This window comes from Pelobates fuscus, chromosome 4 (genome assembly GCF_036172605.1).
Source record: "Pelobates fuscus isolate aPelFus1 chromosome 4, aPelFus1.pri, whole genome shotgun sequence".
NCBI lineage: Eukaryota > Metazoa > Chordata > Amphibia > Anura > Pelobatidae > Pelobates > Pelobates fuscus.
In genome coordinates, this window is record NC_086320.1 from 104473880 (window position 1) to 104493780 (window position 19901).

The window sequence follows — 19901 nt, forward strand, 5'->3', positions numbered from 1 at the left end:
AGTAGGAACCTGCAGCCACGTTAAGCAATAGGCATGCAATAGGGACCACCTTACAAAAGGCTTGATAACCCATCCCACAACTACAGGATACAGCCTTTATATATATATATATATATATATATATATATATTGTACAAGTAGAGATTGTAGCCATATTAGTCCAGTGATGCTTCAGACTTGAGAAAGGGATGTTCTCCCGAAAGCTTGTCATTAAAAATTCTGTTAGTCCAATAAGAAACGTATTACAAGATACAAATTTTAACAGTTTTTTACATATATATATATATATACAATTTGACAATAAGGAAAGAATACCTTCATTTTCATATTTATCAGTATATGTAGTATTTAGAAGTATTTATAGTTTCACAAATCTCATCCCTCAACCAGAGAGTTGACAAATTGTCACAAGATCAGGACAGATTGCAAATGGACGTCTTCTTACCTATCTTAGAAAAATCTAAAACCAGACTTTCTCTACTCCCTCTGGAGGTACACAGTATGATGCCCCTGAACCTGCTGCATGTCTCCCTGAAGATACATTTTACTACTCATGCAAACTATTATTTGCTCTAAATCCCAGGTCTTACCAAACTGACAGAATTGAAGTATGCTCAGTGATTTATTTCCTAAGGGGAGAACCTATGTCATGGGCACACAGTTTCCTGGAAAACAATCATCCTATCCTAGTGTCTAGTGTCTACTTGATGGTTTCTTCAACTCAATGTTGTTTTTTATGAAGATCCCAACAAACAAGCCACAGCTGATATGACAATCAGATACCTTAAACAGTGAAAAAGGCAAGTTGAGGATTACATCACTGAAATAAAAAAATGGGCCATGGATACACAATGGAACAATATCACTTTAAGGAACCAGTTTCGTCTAGGTCTGTCCAATTCTGTGAAGGATGAACTTTTTTTGTACAGAACTACCTCTAACTCTGGATTCCCTTATGTAACTCTCTGTGAATATTGATAGGCATATTAAATAAAGAAGAGCAGAAGGAGCGTCTAATTACACCAAATGGAAAAGTCACATAATTCACTCTAGACATGTGGTAAAACACAGTTCCTCTACTGAACCTATGGGAAAGATTTCATAAGAAGTCCTTTGACACCTAAGGGAAAAAAATAGAAAACTAAATCTCAACGTATGCATGTATTGTGCTTCAAGGCAACACTGTGTGGGGGAGAGGGGAAGGGCTTGAGATGGGGTAGGTACAAGGTCAGACACCTATCTTTCGAGGACTCATAGTGGGAGCCTTTAATTTTAAGCTGGTGCAAACTGGGCATCAAGCATAGTGTGACATTTATGTGGCTATGAGTACTGTGCACATTTTATTAACAAGAATAAGCTAGATAAGACTAATGTCCTTGAACTAAAAAATAAAAAGGGGGATATCTCTCGCTAGACACATATAAAATAATACAGTAAACAAACATAACAAAGGAGTGGGACACCGTACAGGCTTAACGTCTGTTAATTGACTGGATAGGGAAGGTGGTAGGCCTCTATCAGCCTACGTGGAACTAGCTAACCCTAGTCACGTTAGTCAAATTAAGCGTCAAATTAAGAGTATTGTCTTCATGCTGTGAACTGATAATAGTTGAGCATTTCAACCTCGTCATCTTTTGTGTTGTTGGTGTTAAGGATAGATTTGTCGGTGAGTACACGCGTGATAGGCACGTCTGTGTATTTAAGTGGTCATAGCATGTCGGCTGAAAGGATAGGTTACTTTATTCGTTCCAGACGCTCGCATGTACTATGGTTAAAGGGACTTCAGAAGAGTGAAACAGGGTTAGAGGTTTATGCTATTATGTGCCCTGTCAACAGTAGACGATTGGGACAAGGGTTTTTTGCTCATGACTAAGGCTATGCTTGTAAACTGGTGTGGGGTGGGGGGGGGGGTTATGCGTGGTCTTAGACTGGGTTAAGTAGCTGCTCACCCCCTGTGTAGGAGTGGATTGGCACCCTGGGCTGCCGGCGTTTTTTAGGCTGTATAAATGTGAATCGTGAACAGCGTTAATCATAATGGGGCAATAATGGCAGATATGGGGTGTATCGTCAAGCCCTCCAGGTTATGAAAGGAGGGTGGCATGCTTTCGTGCCTTCCCTTACCTATTGGTAACGCTTTTTTGGGGGGGGGGGATGGGGAGGGAGAGTACTCTCTGCTGCAGTAATGGGGAAAGGGAAGCTGTCTTGCTTATAAGATGATAAAACTATTGTGAGTAACGCATAACTATCACTCCAGATGCAAGGGAAACTAAAAAAAACAAGAATAAAAGAAGTAAAAAATGCTGTGACCAAATGTCATATGTATTTTAGAGTCCGGTGACCCCATATCCAGATGGCTTGATCCTGTCTGTGCATGCCCCTGTGCTTCAGCCAGTGTCAGCAGCGGAGCAAGGCACAAATGGGACTATGTTGGGGACGTCCCAGGAGCAGTTAGGAGTTGGGTTGGTGAAGTCTGGTGTATTAATTCCCAGTTTGCAGAGGAATGTTTCTGAGTCTTCTGTCGACATCAGTTGAAAGGTAATTGCTTTCTTTGCAACTACGAGCATGGATGGGCCCCATCAGTACCTAATTCAAGCCGCTCTGAGGGTTGTGGTAACTCGCTGCATAGACCGTCTCCAGGTCAGAGTAGCTCTGCAAAGGTCTTGCAGGAAAGTGAGCTGCATGCCCTCGAATTGGTAGGGGCTCTTGTTTGTTTGGGATTACATCACATTTTATCGACAAATTAATGCAAATTCCTGATGTTAAATTGGAATTACCCATAAAACCTGTTTTATTGAAAAAATATGTTTTTTATTTATTTATCTTTTGACATTTTGTTTTTTATTCCAATGTAAAGTTTTATTGAAAGATTTTACATGGATACATGACAATTCACAGTTCAGTAGCATGGATCGTGCTGTATATCATGTCATTTAAAAGTAGTAGCAATGGTAAAAAAAATGTAGCTTTTAATACACATACAGGTATCATGTTAGTGCCTGGATGCTATCCCGTGCAGCCTTGATTTAATGTGCTTTCATGGAAGGAGGTTTCGTACGTCTCTCTACACTTCAACAGAATGCAATATAGGCAGATCACAGATATCAACTGAATCAAGGTGCAGCCATAGCAATCTCTATGAAGCCATCCATGTGAACCATTAATTTGCTATGTATGTATCCTTATGATGGAAGTAGAAAGGGAGCTAGGGGAGGGAAAGTATACTACTAGGACAAATGATTTATTTTGGAGGAGTAAAGGTTAACTAGGAGTATTGTCTTCCATTTTATGAGACTCGATTCAGGAATCGGGTTTAAGTAATCATTGTTCAGATCTGGGAAGGGTCTGCCTACACCCACCTCGCTGGCACACAATGCACAGCTACTTCTATCTAACACCTTTTTGTTGACCTACGTGTTCTATTTTTTTTTTTTTTAATATGTGAAACTGTTTCACAAATAGTTCAGTTGTTTTTTCCTGACATCTTTTCAACTGCTCCAGAGTTTTGTGTGTTTGCTCTTGGTTCCTGTCACTGCTACCCATTTTTTCATATTGATATGTAATTTCCAGTTTGTTTAAAACCTCACTCTTAGAGGGAACTTGTACACTCTTCCAGTGAGATGCTATGCAGGATTTGGCTATTGTGAGCATATGTAGAATGACTGTTTTGTTGGGGTTTTCATTTATCCCAGGGATCAAATGTAGGAGGTGCGTCTCTGGACAGAATGTAATATTTGTGTTGCATACCTCTTTCACAATCAGGTTAATCATGTTCCAGAACGGTGTCAGTGTTGTGCACTACCAAAATATATGTTTCATAGTACCAACTTCTAGTCTGCACCTCCAACACTCAGAGCTAGCAGTATTGTACATACAGAAAAGTATGTACAACACTGCTAGCTCTGAGTATGTTTGGTACCAAGTACCATCTCATCAGTACCTTAGTGTATGCCTCCCAATGTGACAAACTTTTAGATGATTGTTTGGTTTGTGTCAGTGCCATTTGCCAAATCTCCCTGGGAAACCTTTTTTCCAATTCTCTTTCCCATGCTAGCATGTAGGGTAGTTTATTACTATCATCGCTTCCCGCAGTAGAATTATAGCATAGGGACAATGGTCTCACCTGGCCTGAGGGTTTGATGCTGTACCTGGAAAACAAAGAAGGTGAAGATTGTTCTATGTGTGTTATGCATTGAGACTGAACTATATGTTTAGTCCTTAAATACGTAAACAGTTCTTTGGGTTCTGATTGGAATTCTGCCGCTAAGGTAGGAAAGGGTTTGATGCCAAGACTATCGCATATGTCATTTACTCTTTCTACGCCTCTATCTTTCCATGAGTGCATTGGGAGGTCCCGGGATAGGGACGACAATGTGAGAATTGGCGCTAATGCAAGTAATGAAGTAGGTTCGATAAGTTTATGTACCCATCTTTTTCACGATGTCAGCATAAACATAGTGTTGATAAGTGCCTTGCTTGCTGGTGTGACTGTAGGCATTGTGTTGGCCTAAAGGAGGTGTGCGATGTGCTGTGACCCTATGCAGGTGTTTTCCAGTTGTAGCTATAGATAACTTTCATGACTGGTTATTAGACGTAACCCCTGGGATAATATGTGAGGGAGGATCATCATTTTAATGGAGTTTAAACGCCCCAACCACGACACCTCCATTCCTCTCCACATGTCCACCGTTTGGTTAAGTTTATATATCAAGGGGAGGTGATTCTCTTTTGGCAGGAGACGGGATTTATGTGTGTCTTGCAGTGCTGTTTGGAGTGGTTGAAGCAGGCCAATAGGTAACGCTTGGGTTTTTAAGACATTATTTTTTTAGTAGGATATATGTCCATATAGCTGTAAGAGGGTGTTCAAATTTGGGATAGAGTTTTCTGGGTCCGTTATAAACAATAAAATGTCGTCAGCTAATATTGCCAACCTCTGTTCCCCTGCCAGGGTGGTAAGTCCTCTAATGGTTGAGTTTTGGGGTTCTAGACAGAGTATGAAAATCAGCAGGGAAAGAGGGCAGCCCTGATGTGTACCATTGGACATGGGAGAAGCAGCGGACATGAAACCTGAACTGAAAACTTTGCGGTGGGGTTTGAGTAGAGGGCTAAAATACTTGTGAGAAAGGCACATGAAAAGCCCATTTTGTCGAGGTTCAATGCCATGTATTTCCAGTGCAGGCAATTGAACGCTTTTTCAGCATCAAGTGCGAGAATTAGCCCTGCTTGGGAGCTTGTTTTTGCCCAGTCAATCAGAATAATGAAGTGTCTAGTGTTGTTGCCTACTTGCCTTCCCGGCACAAACCCTGCTTGTTCCTCTGTGTCCTTGTGCCCATGTTTCTTCTTCCGTAACGGAATTGTGTTTGGGAGATGGAAGGTAAGGTGATTCCGTCTAAGAAGGTAAGTATCTCTGTCTCAGAATGTTGATGAGTTGTTTGATCCTGATCCAAGTCATAGAGATTGGCATAATACTTAGCCAATTCTTCAACAATATCCTTAGGGTTAATTAGGTTAGTCCCTTTGGCGGAAGTTATGTATGGGATTTTAGTTTGGAGCTGTATGTTATGTAGTTTTTTTGTGAGCAGTTTCCCTTGCTTTAGTGACCTCACTCATCTTTACGTGTCATGTAGCGACAACAAGTGTAACTGATTGTTGACCTGAGCCAGTTTCTTTGTCAGTTTTTTTGACGGTCGTAGTTTATTTTTGGTGTCTAAGTCTGTGAGTTCTCGAAGGAGCTGTGTCCTTTTCTTGCATACTTTGCGTTTGGTTCTGGTTTTGATTTAGTAGGTCCCTAACAACTGCTTTGTGGGAAACCATTGTAGTTCCATTGGGGATTCTGGTGAATCATTCTCTTTAAAAAAAAAATTGTAATGGCCTGCCCCAGTTTTTTGAGGTTTTCTAACAGGGAGTCATTCAATCTCCACTCACCTCTGCCCCTAGCTTGGTATGGAGTTTGAAGTGTAACTATTATCGGTACAGGTCCCCTATCCTATGGAAGCGTCAGAGAGATGTATTCAGGTGTGGTTGTTCGTCAAGCACATGTCAATTCATGAGTAAGTCATATGTACATGGGAAAAATACAAGTAGTCCCTGACTGAGGGGTGCAGGCTCAGCCAAGTATCATATAAGTCGTGTTTCTGCAGTAATTGTGCCACATGCTGGCTAAGAGAGAGATCTCTCCTGATCTCTCTCCGCCCATTTTGACTCGTGTCTTTGACTGCCTTCCTTCGATTTCCAACTGGATGGTTGCTCACTTCCTTAAACTCAACCTGTCCAAAACAGAACTTCTGGTCTTCCCTCCCTCAAGTGTTACTACTCCCGTGTCTGTCTCCCTCCAAGTCAACGGTGCTACCATCTCTACCTCGCAGGCTCGCTGCCTCTCCTTCACCCTTGATGTCCAATCAATTGCCAAATCCTGTCGCTTCCATTTTAAAAACATAGCGCATCCGCCCCTATTTAACCCCAGATGTGGCTAAGATGCTGGTCCATGCTCTTGTGCTCTCTCGCCTTGACTATTTTCCTTTCTGCTCGCACCTCCCACACCTCCCCGCTCTGTCAGTCCCTGCATTGGCTTCCAATTAGATATAGGGCTCAATGTAAAATTCTGGTGCTTGCTTACAAGTCTCTACATAATGCTGCTCCAACCTACCTATCCACCCTAATACACAAGTATGTCCTGTCGAGGCCCCTAAGCTCTGCCGAAGACCTACGTATATCCTCCGTCCGTACTTCCACCTCTGATGCTCGCCTCCAAGATTTCTCCAGGGTTTCACCTCTTCTGTGGAACTCCCTTACCTTCTCTGTAAGACTTTCACCCATTCTCCACTCATTCAAAAAATCATTGAAAACTTTTTAAGAAAGAATATCAATTAAACTGTTAGCAGGTTTTTATCCCCCACCCCTTATGACTCCTCTCCTGCAACTGTCAAAGATTACCTACTAAGCCCTCAGTGAATACTTTTCTAACAACCTACTTTGTACCCCTACTTTTACCCTTTGTGTCACTATACCCCACTCCCTCTAGAATGTAAGCTCATTGAGCAGGGCCCTCCACCCCCTCTGTTCCTGCACTGTACCCCTCTGTCTGGTTACAATTATATGTCTGTTAGTCCACCCATTGTACAGCGCTACGGTACCTGATAGTGCTATAAAAAATAATAAAATAATAATAATAATAATAATAATATGCAGTAGTGGGATTTTTGTTTCTTAATCTTAGGGTATCTAAGGTGGGGTCAAGTCAATTGAAGTCTCCTCGGATGAAAGTATGGCCTTTGCTAAGTTGCGTGATCTTTTTAAATACTTTGGTCAGAAAGAACAGTTGGGAGTCATTAGGGGCATACAGAGAGGCCACAGTTATTTGCAGACCACTAAAAGAGCCTTGCAAAAGTAGCAGTCGGCCCTGGGGTTGTGGTATTCAGTGTCTGGTTGGAACACCCAGGCTCTGTGGAAGAGTATGGAAATGCCTTTAGTTTTATTGTGAGAAAGCGCGTGGAATACTTGGGGGTATACTTTAAAAGAGAAGTTTGGTGGGTTGTGTTTACAGAGGTATGTTTCTTAGAGACATATGGCAGCTGTTGATTTATGTGGTTAACTTTCGTTTATGCGGACTATTCAAACCCTTCACATTAAGGGATAATATTTGGATTACACAGGTCATTGTACCCACAGAGGATAACAGCTAGACAGACTACCCCTCCCTGAAACCTGGCCTGCCTCTCCCTAGGCTCAGAGTGGAAGCTCGGATCCCATAGCATGCTGCGGAGTTTAGCAGGAGATAACGGGAAGAGACCCCATTCCTGGCAGATATGGGCTGAGTATGTAGAAAGATTTGTTCAAGCAAAAGAATATTATAACCATAGGTAACAAAGGGGAGAAAAGGGATAAACAAAAGAAAGTATATACATATCAATCTTAGAGAAAAGAGTAACCATTATGGCTGATGTGGGAGCCAACACAAAGTATGTCCGCTCCCAAACATTCAGCTCAAGGAGTGCGTACCAATCCGATTTCCTGACCTTATTAGACATAAGAGAATATTAACACATCAAGAGCTGTGGAACTTGTTACAGCTAACACAATTTTGTTTTTGTTTTTAAATGGTTTTATTTTTGTCATAACGCGTTGTACAGAAGCTAGTTCCTATGTGACTCAGTCAAACTATATGTGGGTCAGTTATTTAGCTGTCCCCCGCCAATTACCCACCCACCGCATGGCATGTTGTCGTGAGGGACTGGACGGTTCCCTAGTAGAGGATCACCTGTATAGCCAATACCACCATATTAAACTTCTGTTAAAACATATTATATGAGAATAATAACCTATGTGAATTAACACCAAGTTGGTATATGCAATTATGTTAACTAATGTTGTGCACCTTCTATTATAGCCAGTTTAAATTAAAATTGGTGGCTCTATCTATGCGTTACATATTGCATTGACAGGCAGAATATACAGGGGCCTAGCGGCCGGTTACAAGTCCTGTGTGCGGTATGGATCTGCAACTGCAAAGTTCTGCTTAATTACTTGTTCTTCCCCGTGGGTTAGCTTGTGGCTCCGCAGCTCACAGTAGGCCCTATTCTGTCAGCAGCTTGGCTCCATTCTCTGGCTCCAAGATGACATGGGGTCTGTTGTTTCACCATACCAGGATCTTCGTGGAATATCCCACCTGTATTGTATGTTGTGACTCCTGATAGTTTTTGTTACGTTGTCAAACTCTTTCCTCCTAGCCATTGTCATGGCAGACAAATCTGCGAAGATGGAGATGTGCTGGTATGGTTCTGGCAGTGATGGGAGTTTCCATGCGGCCTGAATAAGTAAGTCCTTGAACTTGAAATAGTGAAAGGGGACGATAGTGTCTTTCGGGGTATTGGCTGAGAAGCGCGGTGGACGGGGCAATTGATGGGCCTGATCCATATCCAGGCTGAGTCTTCCAAGCCCTAACAATTGCGTGGCGTAACGTATTCAAATAAGTAGGTAGCTCTTCATTAAGAATTGTGTCTGTGATCCCTCTAAATTTGACGTTATAACGTCTTGCCCTGTCTTCCATATTGGCCATTTTATGTTTGAGGAGCTTGTCCTCTGCGGCAAGGCTCTGGATTTTGTCCACTACCTCATTGTGAGCCGCACATAGTTCTTTGGTTCTATTTTCCAGATGGTTCGTTCGGTCACCTATTTCATCCAGGTCTTTGCGCATATCAGCTGTGAGGTCTATTAAACCTTTTTGCAGTGTGTGCCTTAGATCTTGTAGCATCATATGTAGTCTCCTCTCTGTCATTGGCTCATCCAGGTATCAGGACGATGTGAAGTCTTGATCAGGCAGGCCTTCTGATGCAGGCGATGGGGCTTGTGCCTCGTCGGCCACTTCTTGGATAGCTTTTTGGGACTCTTTTTTAAAATGCCGAATTGGGTCGGTTAGCTTTAATTGCCATGACAGACCTGTGTCCAGTGGATGTTCTCTGTCCGTCTTGGTCAAATTAATATGAAAATATATGCTGTATGCAGCTTCTATGGTCAGATGGAGCAAGGAGCTCTCACTCTATGCGTCCTCTCGGCTTGAAAGGTGGCCACACCCCAATTTAAATTTAATTTTAACTCTTTTCAAATATTTAACATTTTTCAATAACAATACAGAAAAGATAATAACTATAACAAAAACAAGGGAAATACAAAGAAATGTACATCATCCAATAATACATCATAACTGTATATTAAATCAGTACTGTAATGATAAAATATAGCAGCTGTAAAATTAAATGATCTTGTGTTTCTTAAGAAGTTCATGTGTTTACATAAACAAATAAAAATAAAAAAATAAAAATAATGATATTTTACTGTCCGGTCTGGTGTGGGTTTAAAGAAAAAAAATTAAGCCATAACTGCTATTGACGTCCTCCTCCCAGTGTGCCAGCAGGTTGACAGCAGGAGAAGGTGTTCTAAAGGCCAACTCACATTGCTTAGTTTAACCCCTTAAGGACACATGACATGTCTGACACGTCATGATTCCATTTTATTCCAGAAGTTTGGTCCTTAAGGGGTTAAAAAAAATGTGACATAATACTTCAGTAATGGATGGAATAGTATCAGATTTCCAATATGTAGGAAGAACTGAAGTCATTGAAACTAATAGATGACCCAAAATAATTTCTGTAGATCTGGATAAATTTTCTGTGAGTTTCTCCAAGAAAAACTAAATTCTGGTGTGATAGTATGAACCTGGTCTGTAATGGTTTGTATTAGTCTATGAATATTTCTCAAGTAAGTGTTTAGCTTAGGATAGAACCAAAATATGTGAAAGAGTGTGCCTATTTGCCCCCACTCCCTCAGACATGTATTAGTACTTAAATTAGACAAGAACAAATCATTAATACATATGACAGAATAGGAAAGCCAATATTCCACGTCCAGATTGGGTAATGTAGGTTGCAACACCAACAAGGTGGTATATCTGGACCAGGTAGCAGAAGGGTTAATTATTTTATATAATGCATCATAAGCCTTGATGGTGGCTTTGGTAGTTGGACGCATGTTCGACACCCACGAAGAGGCAACTATATCACTTCTTTAATAAGATGAGATAAAATTTTCATAGCCACCATCTCAAGCCATAGAGGGTGACCATGTTCCAAGTTAAATTTAAGGGCTATAGCCACATTAGTCAAAGAATAGTAATGAATGACGTTTGACAAAACAATAGCCCCACTACATCTAAACTTTCGTTGCTCTTAAAAAATATAACATTTTGGGAATGAACATCATTTTGATCAAATTAATCCTACCTTGCCAAGAAATTTCCAGACTACACCATCTCTCAATATTTTCGGGCCAGATCTTAGCTAGATTATAAGTATGCATCTTTGACAATTACTTAAACAGACTGATGTCCAAATAAGAAATATAGGAATCTCTCCAATCTTATTTAAAAGTAGCTTTCAAAACATCCAATTCTTGCCATGGAACAAAAAATGAGAGTGCTAGGGTTTTATTTGTATTAAATTTATAATATGAAATTTCCCTGAATTCTTGCAGGATTGACATTAGAGGTGTAGTTAAGGTCAAAGGATTTTTTTAGAGATAACAAAAAATCATCTGCAAAGAGGCCTATCGTGTGTTCTCTGTCTCCGACTTTAATGCTCTCTGTGTCTACACACTTCTTTAGATGGTGTTTATTTTAAAGATGAAAAAGTCTGTTTTCCCTTGTCCCTAAGATTAGAAGCATTTAAATCGTTCATGATTCTACCTTAGATAGGCATATGGGGATTAAGAAAATGTCTGAATTATCACATAACCTTTTTTGGTGGCCTCAGTTACTTGATACTGTTACTTCTTATGTGTCCTTTTGTTCAGTCTATCAAAGATACAAGATTTACCAAAATGTCGCATTCAGAGCCATCTTAATGAATAGGCACACTGGGCATGCTGAGCAATTGCCAGGTGGCCCAACAAGCAAGGGCCCCATATGTTTTTATGGTTGTTTTTGTTAGACACGCTGGTGTCTGGTAGAGATAATTAACTTATCTTGTCCTAAGTCAGCTATGACTCAGACACCAAGGTGCCCAGGTTGTGCAATGTCTATTGTTTCTATCTATACCTGTGTGTTTTCCAGTAAACCCAGACCTCTTTTACCATTCATCAAGCCTGGAATGATGTTAAGGACATCACTCTAGCTGCTTTGTCCCAGGGGAAATGGACAAGCTAAAATCACTTTGGCTTCTCTGTTCCGGTGAAGGGGTACTTGGCAGAGATACTCTGCTTGCGTATAGGAGCCCACCCTATGCCATATTGCCCCCAACCCAGGTAACAGTTTTGAGTAGAGTAAGACAAAGTATAGATCTTGGACTATAGTTGAGATATCATTTTTAAGTGTCTCTGCACATCTATGTGCATGAGGAGAGAGGAGCTTACTTGTGCACTTCCAATTAATCTATCAGCTACGAAGGCTTTGAATTACTTTCTTAATGGTGTCTGTATTCTGGGCCAGCAATCCCCCTCTTTTTACTTGCCTAGCAGGGAGGGGTTTATTCCCACTGCTACAGCTGATTATCTGCAGCTGAGCAGTGGGTTGGAGACAGTCCAAAAAACCCTGGCCTGGATCTATGTCTCCCAGGGAAACCACTAAAATGTGGAATGGAGCATTGGCCCACCCTTCTCTCCAAATGCTCCACCCCAGGGGCCCATAACTAAACACAGCTTTGTGTTGTGCAACACACAAACTACATATACTCCCCCTGGGGTTAAATGGCCTCTCTGCCTTCACTTTATCACATATCCTCCTCCGCAGCTCAGACCCATCGGGTCGAGCGGCCTTAGAACACAAACCGTGAACATTCACGTCACCTAGGGCTGTACCAGCCCTGACTTGCTCCTCAGTTACAGGAAGTGGCCTATTGTAGATGGCTGCTACCTTACTCCCTTGTAGTTTAAGGAACCCCCACCCAAGTGGATAACCCAAAAAGTTAGCTTCCTCAAATCCTAGATAACACAAAGCAGTGTTAGCGGTCAAACTGGCAGCCCTTACATTACTCACAACTAACTGGACCTTCATCAGGTGTGCTACCCAGTTCACCAAGCTAAACACCACATCAAGGTAGGCAGCTGCACACTTTGGTGGAACATAACAATTTTCATCAAAGTAACCACACACTCTATCAATCTATCAGTACTTGTGAACTCTTCTCTACCACCATCACCACTTTTAGCTGTGCTGTAACACCACCACCAGTCACCATATACATATTTAAGCAAGTCAATACAATCCTATGCAGAGCCCTTATTACTATGTCACATTGTATTGTCTCTTCACTCTCAGGACAGTTATATGTAATATCTCCTTGCATGACGCAGTTTTTTTCAGTCTGGTCTCGTAGCCAAAATGGGACTTTTAGGTACGTTCTACCATCATAGGTATATTGTCCCAGACTTTGTCCTTTCTTTACAGTTTCCCCGTTTATCAGGTTGCTAGCGGATCTAGGCTGAGGATCAATACTGTGTGGCTCCTTAATAGCCAAGTTCCTCTGAATCATCATCTGCTTCCACATCCACAGCAGCTTCTGGTTTGATAGTCTCTCAATGTCAGATTTACTTTCAAACGCAAACTTTACAAAGGCTTGGCGTGTAACTAGCCTTTTTATATCAGCTATACGTCCAATTCCTTCATGAGCTGAATTTTCCAGGTGCTCAACCTCTTCAAGACCTGGTTCTGTCACAAGCTCATCCTCCACTGGAACAGGTCCCTCCGTGAAGGGCTTCACAACATCCTTCATCTGTTCTGTGAATCCCTGGGAACCTTCCTTGCATTCTACAGTTAATGCTAGAGGTCTCAGCTCTATATCCTTAGAGGGTTGGCCAGGGAGGCTGTCTAGAGCAACTTCCTCCTGCATGAATGCAGCCTTTGATCTCAGTTCCATCCCATCATGCTCGGCCTGGCCTGGTATGGAACGCTGTTCTTCTGCCAGAGGCCCAGACTCCCTGCTTAGCTCATCTTTCCTTTGCCTGGTTTCCTCCCCAGGGGTATTCTCTGGGCTGTCTGGCGGTCTCCCTGCTCCCTCGGGGGTGTACAGAGATGCAGTTATGGCCTCTCGCTGGGTCATGACAGCCCCGGTATCAAACAGCCTGTCAGGCAGTCAGAGTCCTGCCTTTAATTCCATGACTGTGTTCCCAGTTTCTGGCAGCTGTTCCAAGTAGTCAGTGCGCCCAGGCCTTGTAGCAGTAGCAGGTGTCTCCGAAATATTATATTCTGCTATGCCAATGTCACCTACTTTGTCACTTTCGCCTTGGTCTGGCTTAGCTGCGGAAGTGCCCATCTTATCATCACAGCATGGTTCTGTAACTGTCGCTCTCTCTTGGCTTAGATCAGAAGCGGCTACTTTGCCTTTCTTATTGTGACTTTGTTTTGCCACTACTTCTCTGCCCATCTGTTCAACAGCTGGTCGACATTCTTGGGTAGCCTTGGCTACCAAACAGTGCACCGCATTGTTATACTCAACTAGGGTGCCTTGCTTCTTTCCATTTTGCTCAGCTCCTCTGCTGCTGTCTTCTCTGACTCCCCAAGTCAGTTTGCTTTTCATGCCTTTGACTTGTTCACTTGGGTGTACATCAGTGGCTTCTGCTTCATGTTTCTTTCCCTGGCTGTGTTCACTAGCTTTACTGGTCTGCAAAAATAAGAGTCCTCAATAAGCAGACTGACGGATGACTGGCACACCCACAGACCCTCAATGTGCTACTATGCCCGCATCCTCCACCATATTGTGATCCTTGTCTGCAGGTAGCACGGTCCTCTAGGGTAAATAACAGGCACAGTCCTTTTATTTGCATATAACCCAGGCACTTTATTTGTAAATCCACACAGGAGACAGCAGCAAATGAAAACATAAATGCAACACAAATCCCTATAAACAAAAACCTAGCTCGTCTGAGCACTAACTAACATAAGATTCCCTATCTCTCAGGGGTTAAACTATAACAAAATTTATTGGTTTCACCAACCTAGTGTCTTTGTCCGCTCTCAGCACTCCAGTGCTCCAAGCCAGCCTTGACTGCTTCCCTCTCTGCACTCCCAGTGCTCCAAACCAGCCTTGACTGCTTTTCTTTTGCACTCCCAGTGCCTAGTCTCCTTGACTCTCTCACTGGAGAGAACAGCCTCTCTCCTACCTGCTTCCTGGGAGGAAGCCAGCAATCCCCCTCTTTTTACCTGCCTAGCAGGGAGGGGTTTATTCCCACTGCTACAGCTTATTATCTGCAGCTGAGCAGTGGGTTGGAGACAGTCCAAAAAACCCTGGCCTGGATCTATGTCTCCCAGGAAAACCACTTAAATGTGGAATGGAGCATTGGCCCACCCTTCTCTCCAAATGCTCCACCCCAGGGGCCCATAACTAAACATAGCTTTGTGTTGTGCAACACACAAACTACACATACTCCCCCTGGGGTTCAATGGCCTCTCTGCCTTCACTTTATCACACTGGCTATATGTGTATGCGTATGTATATCTGTGTGTATCTGAATGTATACCTGTGTATGTGTACTTGTGTGTCAAAGTGTTTGTGTACCTGCGTGTGTGTGGGTGTGTATTTTCAAGCATTTATGTGTGTGTATGTGTGTGTGTATATATATATTATATATATATATATATATATATATATAATGTGTGTGTGTCAGTATATGTAAGTGTGTATCTATGCGTGTGGCAATGCATTCATCCCAGCATTCCAATGCCAACACTGCACACACATACGCTAACAATGCACACAAATACACCCCTGCGTTCCAACAACATTGCACACAAATACACCACTGCATGTGTGTCTGTGTTCCTGTGTGTATCTCAGTTTTTGTGTAAGTGTGGATCTGTGTGTATGTGGCAATGCATACATCCCAGCATTCCAACGCCAACACTGCACACAAATACACCCCTGCATGTAAATCTGTGTGTTATTATGTATCTGAGTGTGTGTACATACCTGTGACAGTGTGTATTTCTGTGTATCTGTGTGTGTGCACCAGTGTCTGTATCAAAGTGTGGATCTGTGTGTCAAAGTGTGTATCTGAATGTATATGCCAGTGTGTTTCTGTTAGTGTGTACCTGTGTGCATGTGTCCAGGTGTGTGCATGTATCAGTGTGTTTATGTATGTATCTGCGTGTCAATGTGTATGTATATCTGTGTTAGTATGTATATGCATACATCCAGGCAATCAAACACACCGCTGCAAACGCAATCATTATATACAAACACACCCCTGAATTCAAACTCCAATATTGCATACAGACACGCCCTTCACTCTTCAATACTACACACAAATGTACATCTGCATTTAAAAGACAACACTACATCCAAACACACCCCTGCATGCAATTACAAACATTACATACAAACACACCCCTTTATTAAAACACTGAATTATATACAAACCTCAACTCAATATACAAAAGCACAACTGCATTTAAAAGCTAATGCTACATACAAACACACACCCCTGCATTCAAACGCAAACACTACACACAAGTACACCGCTGCATTCCAAGGGTAACAGTACATAAAAAAAAATACACCCCTACATGCACACATATACCCTATACAAAAACATGCTTACCCACTCGTAAAGACAGACCAACATGACAGAGATCCCCAAGACCTACTTCTAAACTGTATAATTCTGAGATACATAAATAATTTGTCCTAACCACGCACTTAATGTTAACGTATTACAGTTGGTCCACTGTTGGTACCACATATTATTCACCACAATATGATAAAGTTGTGAGTATCTATGTATGAAAATTCAATAAAATACAAATAAATAAAAAAAAAACATGCGTACATTCAAATTCACAAACACTGCTCACAAATACAACTCTACAAGAATGGCCAAATTGTAGATCACCAGCTCACATAGCATCATGGAAGTTGTATGACAGATGGGTAATTATCTTTTCTCCACTCTTGCGCTATAGTGGAGACTGAAAAAAAAATTATGGCACCACAGCCCCTCTGTACATTAGTTCCATCAGTAGGTTGGGGTGGAGGCCGTGATTGCATGCCAGGTACCTGGGGGTTTGGAGTGGGGGGGCCAAGATACAGGGTACAGGGGGCCCAAGCAAATGCCTGCCCAGGGTCCAATCAATATTAAAACGGCCCTGCCTGTATCAAGTGAGGGATCGTAGATACCCATCAGAGAACAACACTATCTGGAGTAGTGTTAATGACTGATTAACATTGTACTTCCTCTGTTCCAACTTCACTCCTGCGACTGTATATATATCAACTGTACTGCAACTGTAGAATATGCTGCTGCTTTTAACAGCAGTTAGTGCAGTGGGTGGGGCATGGTACACTCCTCAAGGCTGAAGTTCTATTCACCATTAAGAGCCATAGATTGAGTAATTATAATTACATAGTATTGAAAGGCTTCCTTTAACCCCTGAAGGACCAAACTTCGGGAATAAAAGGGAATCATGACATGTCACACATGTCATGTGTCCTAAAGGGGTTAAATCCACACCCTACCAAAATGGACATCAATAGATATCAAAATAGCATCAGGCCAGATATATAACATGTCAGCTCACAAGCAATCACAACTCCCTGATAAATTAATAAAATGCTTGGTAGTTATTCAATTAAGCTTATTTAACTATGTCCATATTTTAATTTATTTATGAATTTGTTAAATTATAAACACGACTCAAAATTAGAAATAAAAAAATTAAAGAGGGAAATAATATATACATATATACACATCAATAAAGCATTTTCGTAAAAGTGTGTAAATAGTACATATAATTCTGAGAAGTGCCTCTAAACCTCCTTGTTTCAAAAATGTAACATGCTTACTTTCATTGAATATCTCTCAATAAAACACCATCTCAAGATCCCAAACATCCCTTCAGTGCTAAATGATATAGTGGTCAATATTCAGGAATTGAAACAGCAGTCCCAATTATTCTATGTATTATAAATATAATAATACTTATTATTATTATTATTATTATTTAATATATTAAGCATCAACATATTCTAAAATATTATATCCACATGGTAACTGACCTATCTATTCAAGTATCTTTGGAAATTGTGTACAAATGTGGATGCTTGAGGGTTACTTTTGTTAGTATTTTGCAGTACCGGTAAACCATTTAACTGCACTCCTTGAACTGATCTGTGACTTGCTACCATAGATTTACTTTAACATCGTTCATCTCCCACAAGAAAATCAATTTCCTGAAGGACTGGCATTTAAAATCTAAGGACTGAAGCTAACTTTGGCAGCTGTATTTCCCTTCTGGTTTGAAACTCTGCTCTGTATGTTTCCAGTGATTGCGTGTCTTAACCATTTAAAAAGATGCAGGATATATCTTACCTTAAGGTCATAGTTTTCAGGGCCAGGTTTTTCATAAGGCAGGGACACATTAGGCATGTGTCCCATAGAGGGCACCTGCTTTTAGCACTTATAATGTACCATTCATGGATCTTAAGCACCAGGATCCTTGGCCAGTCCAGTCAGCCTCCTATGCTTGATAGCACAGCTGCATGAACAATTATAGAGGGTGTAAAACACAATGTTGTCGCTGTTTCTTGCGTGTCTGTGTGCGACTCTACACAGAATGTAGAAGGGATCTCTTTACATCTGCCCACTAACAGCCTTTTACCTTGCAAGAAATACCTTGCAGGATGAGCCTAGGACCGCACTGAGTGATGCAAATTATATAACAGCTATTGCAGTGTCGGAACTAATGTAGAGTGGTGCAAGATATTTGCCCCACACCCCCACTCCCGGCACAAGGGTGACCAACAAAATGTAGATCCTCAACTGTTGTGCAGCTCCCATGAAGCTTTGTCAGCTGGGGATTTACTGTTTGCTTATGAGGGGTGAATTTGTGAGCAACGTTTGAATGAAAGTATGTTTTTGTATGCCGTATCTATATAAATGTAGGAGTTTATTTCTATCTATTATTGCCATATGAAATTGATGTAGATTAATTTAGAAATAAACAAATATGTTTAAATGTCTATCTGTTCCTGTCCAAATCTGAGATGATTAAATTGCATATACGCAGAAGTAAGCTCACACTGACACATGGAGTTCAGGTTAAAAGCACTTCAGAAAATTTAATGGCATCTAGTTGGAAAACGGTTATGCAGACCTTTTTAAAGGCAAAATGACATCATCATTGAATATCAGATAATAACAAATAAACATCATTAATTGGATTAAATGTTATGTGACTATATCAGTGTCCACCCATCAATATTATTAATTGGCTCAGGGATTTGAGTGACTAGCTAGGTGTCCTCCCACCGAGAGGTGGTATTATTCTGGACACGGGTGTGGACAGAAGGCTCAGGCGCCATCTTTCCCAGCATGAGGTTTACTCGGTTAAAATGGAGTTAGTACAATAATTCAGTACAAGTTCAATAAAGATTTTTAATAATTCTACATCAGTCCCCCCTATGAAATGTTAAATTCTAAAAGATAAACTTTATTGGTTAGTCTCAGAAGACAGGTTAGCCCAAAGGCACAAAACCCTATGAAGTAACGGTTCTTAAAGTCTTCTTAGTTCTTCAGAGGGACATCATAAATAGACAAGCTTACATTACCATATGGACCTGTGTTATCTGGAGTATAGGCACAACAAGTCATGGTGACAGGTAAACGTTATTGGTTGCAATAGATATAATAAATGCGAATCAAAATATTATTATTAGCAGTGACAGTTGGGAAAAATGGACTCAAACTTTTCCTTTTACTGCAAAATCATCTGGTACCCCCCTTGGCACACCTATGGCATCAATATATATATATGTCAAACTTTCCCTTTAGAGGGGTGCTCCTCTTTATGTTCTGAAGCATGAATGTGGTGTGTCAAGAGTACCTTGTCATGTATTATGTGTATGGACATAATAACCTTGGCTAGGGCACATTTGCTTATGCATTGTAGTATTAAACCTGTCCCACGCTAGCGTAGGTGGACTCGGATCATTTAGTCAATATTAATATCACCACAAACTCAGGATGGGCAAATAATCCTGAGGAAGCTTGGCGTTTGGATTTCTTTAGCTTCACGAGGTCTCCTTTTGGGGTCCTCGGCTTTCCATCGATGGCAGGTGGTCAGGCATTATTATGGCCATCAAACACCTACTTGTTGGTATCTTTTTATTTTTTTAACAAGTCATTTTTTCTTTAGAGTCAAAAGTGTGTCAAAATCAACAAATGTTACTTCTCATGTTGCAGAGAGAGAAAGAGTCTTGAATCTGGAACAATGAATCCACTGAGTGATCTCTGCAACCTTCACAATGCACTATTGGGTATATGGTCTTGGTTGTCACATTGATGACCGGCTAGGCTTCTGGCCATCCTGACAAAATGTCTATTATAACTAGTGCATATTTGACCCAGTAGCTCTTTGTCACCTG